The following is a 16,289-nucleotide window of genomic DNA, read 5'->3' on the forward strand; positions in this document are numbered from 1 at the left end:
GAAGCCGTTATACAATGCTGTTACAATAGTCTTGACAATCTGCATGCTGACAGATTCAGTTTGACTGTGTTTGTTTAGCCTTTATAGCTCCCTATTCATATAAAAATCCATGACGCTGCAGTGATAGAATAGCCCACAACCCCACCCCAGATCCTTTCTTTTTTCTGTTTCTCCTAATTAAACATTGCTTGTTTGCATAGCCAACGTGATGTTTTCAAAGTACACAACCAGGTTTTGAAGCTTTTGTTGGCCTGACTTGCTTCCTGTCTCCTCATTCAGGGATCGCGTTCACCTGTTAAATGAAGCCATTCCCATGAGTGATTGCTGCAATGATCCACTCAGGCTCCATCAGGATACTGTCACAGCTGTGGGCCGGCATGAGAAAGAGAACAGGTGTGTGTAAACAACAGTTATGATAAGTGCTACAGCTTGTTTAGCAAAAAACACATTTAATTCTCCAAGTAAGGTTATATCGTACATAGGAGGTGTGTGTGTGTGTGTGTGTGTGTGTGTGTGTGTGTGTGTGTGTGTGTGTGTGTGTGTGTGTGTGTGTGTGTGTGTGTGTGTGTGAGAGAGAGAGAAGCTGAGATGCAAAAGCCTCTAAACCCCATGGTATATAATGAAATAATAGTTGTACATTTACATTAATGGATTTGGCTGACACTTTAATCCAAAGTGACTTACAGTGCATTACATAATATACATTTTTATCCGTATGTGTGTTTCCTGGGTTAAAAAAAAATGACATTTTGCTCTGCAAACGCAATGCTCTTTTTTTGTGGAAATTGCCCTTAAAAGAAAAAATTACATAAAGAATTTGCGATGATATCATGAATAACATATATGTTAAAAGCATACAGAAACTGTAGCAACACCATTTAGGCATAGAGATATTTTAGCAAGTGCACCCCAGCACCACCAACCTACAAGTGATATCTTTAAGATTGTAGATGGACCATTACAAGAAAAGCTATATTAACACATATACAGTACATATATACAGCTGTGTACTTAGCTCTAGAAAAAGTTAAAGGTGCAGTGTGTAATTGTTAGAAGGATCTCTTGACAGAAATGCAAAATAGTATACAAAACTATATTATCAGGGGTGTATAAAGACCTTTCATAATTTACCGTTATGTGTTTATTACCTTAGAATGAGATGTTTTTATCTACATACACAGAGGGTCCCCTTACATGGAAGTCGCCATTTTGGGCCGCCATGTTTCTACAGAAGCCCGTAACGGACAAAATTGTTTTACTAAGTTGTCTCCGACGATTACTTGTTTTTCCGCTGGTGGCTACAGTAGCTTCTCTATGTGTTTCAAAAGCGAGGGGTGAGCAGTGAACTGAGCCGTTGGTTGTAATTAACAACCTCACCACTAGATGCCGCTAAAATTTACACACTGCACCTTTAAGAGATCACTGCACAGTTATCTTCAGTTTTTCTGAAATTACTTGCAGTTGTGTTTAGATAAAATTATCATTTTTGTTTTCGTTCTGACCACTGACAACATTTCACCCAAATTCCTAATAAAAACACACCGAAATGGAATGGCCGCCATACACACATACCACTATTACGTATATATAAGGCAATGCTTATTCACTTTAAGTATAAGGATTAGAGGTGTTTGAAGCTTAACCAAAATTGAGTAAAGTTTGTGTAGGTCATAGTTAATGAAGTCTCCATTATGTGTAACATATACAGATGGGAACGACGTGTGTGAATTACTTTCGTCAGTCTCGAGTGATACATTAATTTGTTTTTTGTGTAAATAAGTGTTAATATGTATTTAAAAATATTATTTTGGCAGTTTCATCACAGATCATAATGAATTTTTCTCTATGATTAAATCTTCCCTCTCTTTATCAACTCTGTACTACAGATGGCAGCACTGGTTGCCTTTTCTAAACCTCAGTCAGAAGCAGCTGTGACTGTTTAGTGGCAGGAAACCACCAAAAGTAGATAATTCTCCATTTATAACTTCTGGTTCAGTCTGTTTATTTACTTGTCGAGTGAGCCAGTGCTGGCTGTTTCATTAGCTGGCATGTGTTGACCGTGGGCCGTTGTGTGCTGTCCACTGTGTTGACTGCTGGATATTGAATATCCTTGAGGTAATATCATCCAGGCCTCTCTTTCTTTCCATAGCCATTTATCTAGTGAGGCAAACCACAAGTCTTATTTTAACTGCCTCTGAAAGGGTTTGGTTAAAGTGGCTTGTAAAAAAGAAGGAAAAGCATGAAAACTTTGGGGTTTTCGAGGCTAACCATAATAGGGCAAGCCAGCAAATATACCAATTAGCCAGCAATGCTACTGTCAAAGGGACATGGGGACAAAATATGGGCTGTGTGAGAGCAATACACAGAAACCAGACACAGACCACACAAAGAAGCAAAGGATTATGCATAATGGGTTCAAGGGGAACTCATCAATCAAAATAGATGAATGACAATCTGAAATATACTTGAAATATAAGCTTATATTTGAGCTGCCTAGCTTAGAGCCTTGTCTGTAATAAATCACTGGAAATACAATATAATGACATTTTGGCATTTTAACCATCAACTTAGTGACACAATGTGCGCTTATACAATGGACTACATGAGGTTACCTTCTCTGTGGAGAATATTGAAGAGTTATTAAATTAATCTTTGCTTAGTGGTGCATGTTATTGTGGTGGACAGATTTGCTTTGAATAAAGCTGTTAGGCTGTCGCTAAGCCGATTTATTAAGGTCACCTACAGTAGAAGTTCAAAATAAACCTTATGACCTGTTAATTGTAACGAACATTGACTTTCCATGAAAACGGCTAATGTATTATTAGTATTACTAAAGTTAGTCTAACATTGACTCTTGTATGCTATAATATACATAAACTTTACAAAATAACATTATTATTGTAACATAATATAAAATGAAACAAAACATTATATTATGTGTTATCATTGGTGATTAAAGTTTACAGACCTTGTGTGATTAACAGTACATTTCAAAGTAACAAAACGTTTAGTTGAAAATAGAAAATATATTAAAGGGGACATTTAACAAGATTTGAAAGAAGTCAAATAAACCTTTGGTGTCCCCAGAGTACAAGTGTGAAGTTCTAGCTCAAAATAGCATATAGATAATTTATTATAGCATGTTTAAATTGCTACTTTGTAGGTGTGTGCAAAAATGTGTCATTTTGGGGTGTGTCCCTTTAAATGCAAATGAGTGGATCTCTGCACTAAATGGCAGTGTTGTGTTTGGATAGTGCAGATTAAGGGGCTTTATTATCTTCTGACATCACAAGGGGAGCCAAATTTCAATGACCTATTTTTTCACATGCTTGCAGAGAATCATTTACCAAAACTAAGTTACTGGGTTGATCTTTTCACATTTTCTAGGTTGATAGAAGCACTGGGGACAAAATTATAGCAGTTAAAGTCCCCTTTAATTGTAAATAATTAGTCATTTACAATTAATAAATAACTAATATGAATAATAAATAACTAAATGCAAAAATAACTACACTGTTAAAAATGCAGCAAAAAGTTGTAAGTCAATTCAACCTATTATTTTAAGTTTTGACACATGATAAGTTGACATAACTTAAACAAGTTGAATTTGTTTAACTTAATTTGTTAAGTAAAATAACAATTTGACATATCTTTTTTACAGTTTAAAGTACTGCATGCAGAATACATTTTATTTCTTGTAACAAAGAACACAAGTTACTTAACATCAGTTTGGCTATGGCTGTTTAAACAGAAATAAACTGTAAACAGGTGACTGAAAGGGAGTTTTTCCAATATTTCAAAACCTCATATTTTCTTAGCTATTGCGGTTCCTGAACTGCGCATGTAATCTGACCGCATGCATTCACACAGTGCAGATATTAGGAAAACACACAGAAGTGTGAGGAGCAGCCAGTATGTGACAGAACGTAATCATGGGTGCTGACTGATGAATGGAGGGTCTGTGTGTAGATCACAGGAACTCTTGATTTGAGTTTAAAGCTTCCCCTGAGAGGAGTATTGAAGTCTGTGGTGTGCCCAGCTTTCTGCAGTTACCCGAGATGGGAAAATCCAGTGAGAGGATCTGTGTTGAAATTTGTATAGAGAACATTCACAACAGTCTTATTATGGGAGACATTTCTTCTGCAATATAGCTCAAATTCAAAAAGTTGAACTTGTCAGTTTTACTATGCTGAACTATGCTGTTAAGATTTTGCGTCAAACTAGTTGATTTATTTAGTTGTTGGTATGGCACTGTGAATAGCTTCTATGTATGATAAACTAACTAATGTGCAAGGTGTGATTCTTAAAAGTTTTTACTGTAACCGTAATGTTCATTTACAACCCTAGGACTTGTCCCCAGAATTAAATGGTCTGTTATTACCTTATTTAAAAGAGTCATGCATAATAATGTTGAGCTCTGCTCTGATTGGCCTTTTTCACGGAGCAGTTTAGCTTCGTAGCTCTGTGTGTGTGTACACAGACCTTATGATTAAGCCTGTATCAGACGAAGATACAGACTTTGAGGAATAATCAATTGTTTGGAGATTGTTAGTGGACGTTTCTGAGTGGTAAGTTTGTGTAGACCTGCTAAACATAGCTGTAACTTCAATAGTAGTACTTTAGCATAAACGCTAGCTTTTATCATTAACTAGCATATAACTCAGCAGTCACAACTTTGTTTTTAGCATTGTAACAGCATTGTACTTAATTTAATGTGAAATTTACACTGTAAAAAATTTGCTGTAATTTTGCAGCTGGTTGCCAGTATCTTACTGTAGAAGATATAAAGACTGAAAATGTTTCATGTTCATTTAACTTTAAACAAACTGTTGCCAGTAAATAACATAAATGTAAAATCTACAGTAAGTTACTGGCAGCTAGTTGCCAGTAATACCCAGTAAAAATGTAATTTCTACATAATTTTTTTACAGTGTTTTGCATGCATGAGGTTTACATACACTGTAAAAAAAATTCCGTAGAAATTGCAGCTGGGTTGCCGGTAATTTACCGTAGATTTAAATTTACAGTATGTGTTTTACTGGCAATATTTTGTTCAAAGTTAAATGAACATTAAACATTTACAAGTCTTTGTCTTTACAGAGTAAAACTAAAAAAAAACAGCAACAAGCAAAACATTCTGGGAAACAAAATCTGAAGCAAAAAACAGAAAAAGGTTGATGATGATTTCTGGTTCCCAGAATGCTTTGCATGAGGCTGTTATTGTACAGTTTTATTCTGTAAAGATAAAGACTTGGTAATATTTAAAATGTATTTAACTTTGAACAAACTCTTGCCAGTAAATAACATAAATGTAAATCTACGGTAAATTACCGGCAACCCAGCTGCAATAACATTGTAATTTCTACGGATTTCTTTTACAGTGTAGGAATGAGGAAGAAATTGGGTTTGAGTCTCACGATATGTCATTACAACATACAGAACTCTTATTATTCATCTATGTTTAGGTTAATACAGTTTTCCATTCTATGGCACCTTTAAAGTAAATTGCACTGGGCCTATTTCATGACCAATACTCGGTTTGAAGTCCTGTCAATCCTGAAACTCATATTGCCAAGAGTGTGCCAAAAGTATAAACGCTTAATCCAGCGTGATATTTAAGGGCCCCAATTGGTCAACTGTTTAGCTTTTCATTTTCCTCCCACTATCTTGTTACTGTATAAACAAAACAGGCTTTTAGTTACTCCTGTGAAATTGTTTTATAGGATACATGCATGATTGAATATTCATTATGTTAAACTAGGCAATTTCTTTGTATATAAAGCCACATTAGATTTCGCTGGCAGGCTGCCTAAACCCCATGAGATGGATTCCTTTTGCACAAAAAGTCCCAAACTCCTTAGCAGCTCTTTCCTCCACGATTTATTTGTTTTCGTTCTGATGTAAATGACGACTTGTTGATATTTTCCTGCCCAACCTCTCGGCCTCCCCCCTGTTTTCTTCCTCTTCTCTTTCTGTTTCTTGGCCTAGGAACACATGGATCTTTTCAGTGAGGGGAAATGTTGGAATTTGCGGTAGGCATGGGAAAAACAAACAGACACGTCGGTCGGTTCAGCAGCAGAGGTCCAGTGCCTCGTGTCTAGGGGTGGGGTGGTGGGGAGCTAACACGTTTTTTTTAACCTGGGCCAGCTTCCTTGAAAATATTTGTACGTTATTTTTTCTTGTCGCCAAGCAAAATTTACTTCAGGTTTACCTCTAATACCACAGGGAAAATAAACCCCCTCAGTACTGAAGAAACAGAGCCTGTTTTCCCTCAAAAGACATTGCACACGTCTTTAAAGATGAACTTTACAAACCTTAGTGATTTCTAAAACAGGTGGATATTACAATTTACAGTCAGAAGCACCACAACTCTACAGCAGCTTTGTTATGTATTGTACATCTGTTTTCTGTTTAAACAGGCTGCAAATATGTCGTCAGTTTGGTGCTTCTACACTGCATCCTAACATCTGTGTCCTGGCAGAACTGCAAGGTCAAACTGATCTCAGACCTGCTGTATTGAGGAACGCATTCCTCTCTGAACAGAGCACATCAGTAAAACATAAATTTATTGGACCTTTGAGAGAGCAAAACCAGAATTGTGGTTTCACAATTTAAAGCAACAGTTAGATTATTACAAAAATACAGTTGTTTATAGGTGATGTGTATAGGCTGTGAGTAAGTCTCAGTTAAGTCCCCTTCAGAATCCAGTTATTCACATCACTGGCTTTGAGCTGGCGGGTGAGCAGACCACACACCATGCCTGAGAGTGAGAGATCACATGACCCAAGGACCAACCGCAGTCACATATCCCTAAAAACACGTGGAAGGCCTGTCCTTATATCTTTCCTTGGTATTTGGAAATTCCTGCTTACAGTTCTTCATCCCAAGATATGACAGACTGCATTTTTTATAAACAATGTCAATACCTAAAGTCATTTGGTCATATAAATTAAAATAAGGAAAAACTAAAAATTAGGGATTCTAACTGTATATGGTTTAATATGCCCTCTTCCTCAGACCTTACACTTTAACATATCTCCAGTTAATGTAATCACAGTGACAGATGGGTAAATAAACTTAATTTAGAAACTCAATCCAATACAATCTCTCTCTAAATACTGTAATGATGAATTTCTTCTGTGTTTACCACAGTGAAAACAGACTATTATTTTGATCTTTATAAGATCAGTGCCTGTGTCTGTATGTTAAAATGCCACAACACATCATGTACAGTAGTAGATGAAGTGGAAAATGACTTACTTTACTTTACTTTGCTTCGCTTCGCTTCACTTCACTTTACGATATTTACAGAACATCTCTTTCCTCTTTATTCTTTTTTCCTTTTCCAAATGGCCACAATGTCTTTTTATTTATTGCACCTAGTAGATTATACATTGTGTGTGTGTGTGTGTGTGTGTGTGTGTGTGTGTGTGTGTGTGTGTGTGTGTGTGTGTGTGCATGCATGCATGCATAAGTGCGCATGTGACTGTAGGTAATATTTATTTGCCTCATTAAGTTTCCATTCTCAAATCACTGAGCACAGATCTGTAGAACAAGGTCACACTTCTGTAGGTTACATGCAGTCTATTGCACTCCATCATTATAGAGCATATTAACCTCATGCTCTCACATAATAAATCCCACATAATAAAACTGTCATATAAAGTGTCTGCGCTATAAAAAGTAAGTGGTATTTAAACTCAATGAATCTTTTTGGATGTTTTATATGTTTTTTTACAGTTCCTAGACCTGTTTCAGCATGTAGTGTAAGTGTACATTGATTTGCTACTACAGACTTTTGTGATGTGGCAATAAGTGTAATGTACCTGAAAGGTGCCAAAGAATGCATTGAAATAATATGTTAAATTGTTTTCTGATATCTACATAGAAGGTATGTGGTTCAAAAATTATCCAGAAGGAATGGTTTTACATGTCCAGGGCTGGACTGGGACAAAAAATTGGCCCTGGCATTTTGGCCCAGACCAGCCCACTACATAGGATCCCAAATCTCTGTGCAAACTTGACTACCAACTCCACACAATGATTAAGTAGAAAAGTATAAGAGCTGACACGTGACATTACAAAAATTTAAGCGCTGTAAAAGGCTTTGCAGGTTTTAAAAATAATAGTATTAGCCAGTGAGTGCACAATGTTTAAACTAACCATTCTGAACACCTTATGATAACACCAAGACCTGATAAATGTTACAATGAAGTCGCACCCTCGTGGCTGAGTCCCATTACAGTTTGTGCAGAATATTTTGATCACTTTTTTTCTGAACACCTTTTACCAATTCCAAAACACAGTAATTTTAATAACCAACATTAATTTTGTATATATCTTTTCCTTTTATCCTATTTAATGCCCTTGCTGCCCGAATCAGGATTTCTTGTATACCTCAATTTTGCAATTTCCATGCATGGCATCTTTGTTTTGGACATCAAATAATGAATTTCCAGTGTGTATGTTAAAAGTTTTTTGGCCCATTTTAAATGAAAAGAAAATGTGCCTAATAATTCTGCACACTTGAATAAAAGGTGTTTTTTTCTCCAGCCAGACATCATTAACAATAATGTATTACTTATAAATGCCTTATTTACAAAATGAATGGTAGTTATTAAGATTAAATTAAGGTTTGGAATTAGTAAAATATGTTTGATAAAAACTGTGATCAAAAGTTTTAGGTAGCTACCTAATAATTCTGTCCACACTGTATTTTATTGCAGTGTAATCACTGTCAATTTGCAAACAGCCATTGGTCTAGCACTTGTGTTTTTGACTGCGTTTTATGAAGAGGATATCTAACAACAGTGTTTTAGATGCAGTTCTGCTTACCACACGTCCACTCGGTACTCAGTAGTCTCTTATTTTGACAGACGCACACTGACGCTGCATGCTTCATAAAATGCCCTAAAAGGTGTGATTGGGCTAGCCAAATGTCAAATAAAAAAGAACCAATGGGCTGCTGATTAGGTGTCTCCTGGGCCGGTCTGTTCGGAAAAAAAATCTTACGCTAACTTTTTTGGAAAATGCGATACATTGCCACAGCACCTTTTAGCGCCATTTAATGAATTACATTAAAACAAAGAAAGAAAGCAACGGGCTACGTTGCGCGATGTACGAGTGTTATGGGCTGGTCAGACAAAAATAGTGTGAGATGTATGCTACGTCTGTATGATGCTCGCTCTCTGTTTCTTGTGTCAGATCATCGCTCTGTCCATCTGACACAAGAAACAGAGGGGTGGAGCTTGTTAAGAGATGATTGGGCAAGCCCAGTGTCAGTATGGAAAATGAACCAATGGGCCGCTGTCCCTGCTTTATGGGCCGGTCGTTGGCCAATAAAAAAAATAATCATATTATATTCACCGGCCCCCAAGGACGTCGGCCCACCGGGCATTTGCCCGGTATGCCAGATTACCAGTCCAGCACTGTACATGTCCATTTACAACCCTAGGATTTGCCTTTAGATTGAAATGGTCTACTATTACCTTATTTGAAAGAGTCATGAATAATGTTGAGCTCTGCTCTGATTGGCTGTTTCTCAGAGCAGCTCTTAGAATATCTCTGTTTGTGTGTGTAAACAGACCTTATATTTGAGCCTGTATCAGACGAAGATAAGGAATTTGAGAAATAAGCAATTGTTTGGGATTGTTAATGGACATTTCTGAGTGGTAAGTTTTTTCCAAGTATGGACCTACAAAACGTAACTGTAAACGTTAGCATATAGCATTAACTAGCCTATAGCGCTAACTCAGCAGTCACAAATTTGTTTTTAGCATTGTAACAACATTGCACTTAATTTAATGCTGGGATGTACATCACGACTGTAACATCAGTGTCTGTGTTATTTTGAGATTGGCCTGTTTTCCAGGGGTCTTTTACATAAGAATGGAGAAACAATCGTGTTTGAGGCCCACGATTTCCAATTATTATTCATCTATGCCTTGGTAAATACAGTTTTACATTCGATGGCACCTTGAAGAAAGCATTCTCACTTATCACAATAATAGTTGCTTGTGCGATAATCAAAGATACTGGAAATAACAAGACTGGGCATTTCTATTACTACATGTATGAATAGGAGACAATGCAATGTTCAATATGGCGGCACTGGTGACAGAAGTCCCGCCTTTCAGTTAAAAGAGCCAACTATCAATCGATAAAGTCTGACAATTCTGGGGCAGGGGCTCTATAGAGGCCCTTGCCAACCTGTGTGCATGCGTAGTAGCCACTGATCTATATAAATGACTGGATTGCGCATAGAACGCTTGACGGAACTGCGTGAGTTGAAGCCAGCGCAGAGTTCGAGCCGCCATCTTGGTATACCCAACCGGCAGAGAGCGTCATTGACTTCCATTCAAAATCATGATCAAAATTTACCCCCTTTACAGCGTATCAGTTACACAAGGTTAATTTAAAGGATATGTGTATGTTAATTATTTGTTAATTATGGTGTTATTTGCAGTGTTTATGTTTTAATTGGGCAGGATAATGGATTTATAAAAAACCGTTAAGGTGAGTGTGTCTGTTGCATTTGTTAATGACACGGGTATAAATAAAGTTTTGTTTGACATTCAGCTACACTGTGACGGTCAGCGTTATTTCTCTAGATAAGTTTAGGTAACTTGTAAGTTTAGATAACATATACAAACTAGCAAATTATTGCATGCAAATACGGTACAAAGCATGATTATTTATTTAGATTTCAGAATGAGCACGTTTATTGTCATTAATACTAAATATGCTGCGGTCTGTCTGCTGATCTGATTCTGTAATAAAGATGAATGTATAATAACTGATTAAAACGCAAAATGTACAACTTTCAGTAAATAACTATTTACATGCTTAGGACGTTTGTGTTGTAATAATGTACAGGGTAACTTCACATATAAAAACGAAGAGGAGTAAAGTGATGTTTTATAATTAAAATCGGATAACGTCCATTGATTTAATAGAACGTTTGGGTATACCAACATGGTGGTGCGGTGGCTTCACAAGTGTGACGTCATGCGCAATCCAGTAATTTATATAGATCAGTGGTAGTAGCTGAAACTACCTCAAAGAAAGGTGTATTTAGCGCAATTTGATTAGGTGTTGGTCAGAAATATGTTGCTTAATTGTGATTTTAGCACATGATTTTAGAGATATCCACGTTTCCCCATTCAAGTAGATAGGACTTTAGTCTTACGTGACTGAAATAACTGCCTGGTGGCTTGGCTTCCCTAAGGGACTTTGGGGCAATCAGCCCTAAAAGTAGGCAACCTAGACAATAAATCCTATGTCACTTTAATTTAGAACCGCTTGAAGCAGTTAGGAAAAACTATGACTGATTTTATGTTTTGGAAGAATAGTATAATAATAGTACTATAAGATAATGCTTATGTATGCAGAACAATGAAGAATGTTTTTTACCTGCATAATGATAAAGTTAAGATGTCTGTCTGCATGAGCTAACAGCTGTAGCTAACCAGCCAAACCCTGACCCCTTGGGTGTAACAAACACAATTTGGGTCTCTCGAATCCGACAAACGCAGACATTTAGAAAGTAAGCAATCAACACACAAGATAATTGTCTACTGTGCAGCATAATTAGTCTTGGGAGCAAAAGCTATTCAAGCTTATTAAGTGATTAAAAGAAGTCAGGTAAAGCTCAACTTGTTTCCTCAGAACTAAATACATGAGCACATGTCTTTGAGTAGCAGACAAATTCTGGCAATTATCAGAGTTAAACCACGTTTCATTTGGAGCCATTAAATTACAGCGTGTGCAATACAATTAAACTTGCTGGCGAAACATCACCTTTCTGCTTGAATTCACAACGTTAATTAGCTACCGACTGGATTTTTAAAAATGAATTATTGCTCTGCTTTATCTAGGATGTGGGTGAGTGAGTATTATGGGATGGTTACTTGCAAAATGAGGGGAATGGATTTGGCTCAAGAAAATATCACACTAAAGAGTTTCCTATTAATATTAGACAGTGTATATATTCTGTATGCAAATGAACAGGAAGTGGTATAAACATCTTCCTGTCTGTTTTGGCATTTCTATTTTCAATACTCTAGGTTCTATTTTTTTTCTCATGTTTGGGTAAAATAAGGACATTTTCTAGATTAATATAAAAACAAATGTTTGGTTTGTTCATATTTACCCAACCATGGCCTGAAACAACACAGCATTTTTAGTGTACACCTGAAGATACACCCATGCACATTAATTTTGGACAGGCAGAAATTCTGAGCGCAGAGTTATGTACATTTCCTGATATTTTTGCTATTGCCTGTACAAACTTTGCGTAATTTATTTCCTGATAAACATCCCCAAACCAGTGCTTCCCAATCCTGGTCCTTGAGGACCCCCTCCCAGAAAGTTTTAAATGTTTTCTTATTTGAAACACCTGATCAACTAATCAGCCTCCTTCCAAAATGGTAAACATGTCTCCCTAACAAGCTGATGAGTTAAATCAGGTGTGTTAAATAAGAAGACATCTAAAACTTACTGGGAGGGGGTCCTCGAGGACCAGGATTGGGAAACACTGCCCTAAACGACATGTAAATTCCAAAAGTGGCTAGTAGTTCTTTTTTAAATCTGGCATCAAACCTCTAAGTGAAAGTGTGAGTGTATTTCTGAGCTTGTGTGTCAGTGTGGGTTTGTGTACATTAGGAGGGTTTCACAGCAGGTCTGCCGCTGTCAGATCTGACCTTTTAAGCGGCCAGCTATCATCTATCGGCATCTTAACTTTCACTGCAAACTCAAACACTCACAGGAGAGCAGTCACCGACATTAAAACTCATTTAGGGTCCCACACACTAAATAATGCATCAGGAAAGTGCATTACCCATGTGCTCAATGCCCACAGCAAGTCTGCATCTCAATATGTCAGAAAGTCTATCTGCATACAGTATGTGTGAGTAATACATGAGGAGTGTGTGTGAGGACAACACGTACTGTTAAAGGCAGGTACTTATACAGACACACAATCTCTTTCAATTGTCATTTAGCTAAAGGAGGTTATTCCCTCCTCACTAGGGTGCAGCCAAGAGTAAATGTAGCCAATCCCGACTTGTCTTTCTGCAAGCTCATGTTTTGTCCGTTATCTTATTATACTAGAGGTAACATTACAATCCAATTCAATTTTATTTATATAGTGCTTTTCACAATTGATTAATTGTTGCATAAGAAGCAGAGTACAGCGACCAGAGGTGTAGACTACTTAAGTATTTTAGTTACATTTTCCAAGCATCTGTGCTTTATCAGAGTGTTTGTCTTGGGTGAAAAATTTACTTGACTTTACAAAAAAATGTTCACTACATTCTAAAGTATAGATTCATACTGTGTATTCCTTTTATATTGCATATTAAAATTGATTTAATACCTAATTACATAAAAATCGTGTACTTTTACTTTCTTAAGTAAAAGTACGATTTTTTTACTTAAGTAAAAGTACAAAAAATTACTATATGTTTAATGTACTTAAATATTAAATATAAACCAAAAACTTGAAATTATGAAATGTAGTGGAGTTAAAATTATGATAATATGCTTTGGAGTGTATATTTTCCAAAGAAAAACAATAAAATACGAATACGTGAAAATGTACTTTTATGTAGAAAGTAAAAATACTTAAGTATTATACACCTCTGACAGCAACTTAAAGTAATAATGTAACGTATAGAAGAGAGTTCTGAGTTAAGCCAATGTCAGCTGACTCCCTAGGGGTTGAAAAAATCTCCTAGAAGAAAAAACCCTGTCTTAGTCAGGAGAAAAAAGTCCTATGAAGAAAAAAAAACATTGAGAGAGAGCCAGAAATGGCTGATTCTATAGAGGATATGTTATATATTAGATATTATTTTATACAATTTGATGGAAATTAATTATAAAATAATATATGTATATGAATAGGTAGATTAGACAGGGGCGGCTGGTCGGCTGGGCATCACTTTGAAGGAAGGCCAGTAGAGCAGGGGTGTGATGAGGGGTGTGAAGTCTCAGAGTCCTCGGGTTTAAGGACGAGACAAGGAAAAAGAAACAAAATCGTTTTAGCATAGCGGCCATTCGCATGTAATTCAACTGTCATACAGGACACTTAGTTGAATATCTGCTCAGTTCCGGACAGGCAAACTATTGCAGCATAAGTATATTACCCAGACGACTTATGTGAATGCTTTGTTCCAGATAAGCTAACTATTGCGGGATAGGAATATTTAATAGACAAATTATGTGAATGCTCTGTTAAAGAGATATTGCTTAAGTTTAGGCTTAAAGTTATTAACTGTGTCTGATTCTCGAACATTGTTTGGCAAATCATTCCAAAGCTTAGGGGCTAAGTAGAAAAAGGATCTACCACCTTTAGACATTTTTGATATTCTAGGGATATTTAAGCGACCAGAGTTTTGTGACCACAGTGTATGCAATGGATTGTATTCTGATAGTAGTTCTCTAAGATACGAAGGTGCTAGGCCATTTAAGGCGTTATAGGTGATTAGTAGTGATGCACCGATGTAACAGCCGCCGATATTTATCGGCCGATTTTTGATGAATTTGAAACCATCGGCATATCGGCAATAGCACGAGAAAGGCCGATACCGATTGTTTATTTATTAACTGCATAAAGAAATCCATTATATGTAAAAAATGAGTAAATGTTGTTTATAAAATAAATGCTGAATAGCAAAAACCACCTTTGAAGGTTGGCATGCTGTCTTATTATATTTGTTTTAGCTTAATTTGTGCTTCTCTTATTATGTTGGTCAGTTGAATGTTAATTAGATCCAATCCATGTTCAGTAAAAATAATTTGATGCAGAAATAAACTAGCTAATAGACCAACTGTATAGTATTGTATACAAGTGTTTAAATCGGTATCTTATCGGCCCAAAAATCCTATCGGTGCATCCCTAGTGATTAGCAATATTTTAAAATGTATGCGGTATTTAAATGGTGACCAGTGTAAAGATGCCAATATTGGGCTTATGTGGTCATACTTCTTATGTGGCATTCACACCAGATGTGGAAGAGGCGGCAAGCGCGAGTGATTTACATGTTTAGTAAATGCAAAGACGCGAATAGGCATCCTGCGGTGCGTAGGTATGCGTGAATGGCATAGTGCGAATGGTGCGGAATGCACAGAAGGTGCATTTAACTCGAATTAAGTGTTGCCGTGGAAAACACGCAAGTTTAAAAATTTGGAACTTTGGCGGATATTTGCGCCACGTTAACCAATTGCGCCGCTTTAGAAGCTAAACTATACATGTGGCATGAAATACAGGTTACAATAGCAAGCGTAGTCTTACCGCTTTCATGCCAGACGGTGAAGTTTCAATTCACCAGAACAAGGTCCGTGAAGCTGCATTGCGTGTGGGACAAGGTCCTTGTGTGCTCTGTTCGCTTGTGGTGGTCTGGGGCCAGTGTGATGTTAGGCACGTTGCGCCACATGTTGGGTCTGCAATACCAGGGCAGCAGCTTCTACACAGCATCCCGTTCTGGTGAGCACCGGTCTAAAAAACATACATCGGGTTAATCTGCCATTAGATCAGCAAGGAAGGCAGATTCACAGTAAACGGACAGGATTAAACAAATGCTGGCACCGTTTGGTGATGCTAGCAGGCTATATGCTAAGAATGGGTGCTACTGGTAATAGATTGTTACATTTAGTAATATTATTGGATAATGTCAAGGTAAAGTATTCCTGAGTTAAACTAATAAGTTATATTAAATAGATAGGAATAAAATAGTTAAAAAAGAGTTGATAAAATCGACTGAGCTTCAAGCTTAGATCATGCAGTAGCGTTTAACCAGAACCGTTAGAAACTTCCATGACACAAGTTGTAATTGGCATCTCTCAGCTTACCCAATACTGTACATGATGCACAGTTTTTTTCAGTATCAGTTTATTGATACACATATAGAGCTACAATATAGAATATGTTTTGTATAGTTATTGATCTGGATAGAACTTGTAGAAGAAGATGCATGTATTATGTACTCCATATACTCCAAGCAGCTTTGGCCAATTATCATTGTGCCCATAAAACAATTTTATTGGGAGGCATTCTTAGGTTATAATCTTTACAGAGAAACAATACTGAGAGTATTTTCACTCTCTCAATCTCTATCTCTCTGTCTGTTCTTTATCTCTCTTAGGCACATTTAGCTACCGTTATGGTTCAGATATTCCCAGTATGGACTCTCACAGGCTGTAGTTTCTCTGTGTTTCTGTCAGATACCACTGATTTCTTTCTTTTTTTGGCTCTTCTCGGATCTTCAGCCTTTTCCATGAAACCGTCCCTG

Source organism: Paramisgurnus dabryanus, chromosome 2 (genome assembly GCF_030506205.2).
Source record: "Paramisgurnus dabryanus chromosome 2, PD_genome_1.1, whole genome shotgun sequence".
In the NCBI taxonomy this organism is placed as follows: domain Eukaryota; kingdom Metazoa; phylum Chordata; class Actinopteri; order Cypriniformes; family Cobitidae; genus Paramisgurnus; species Paramisgurnus dabryanus.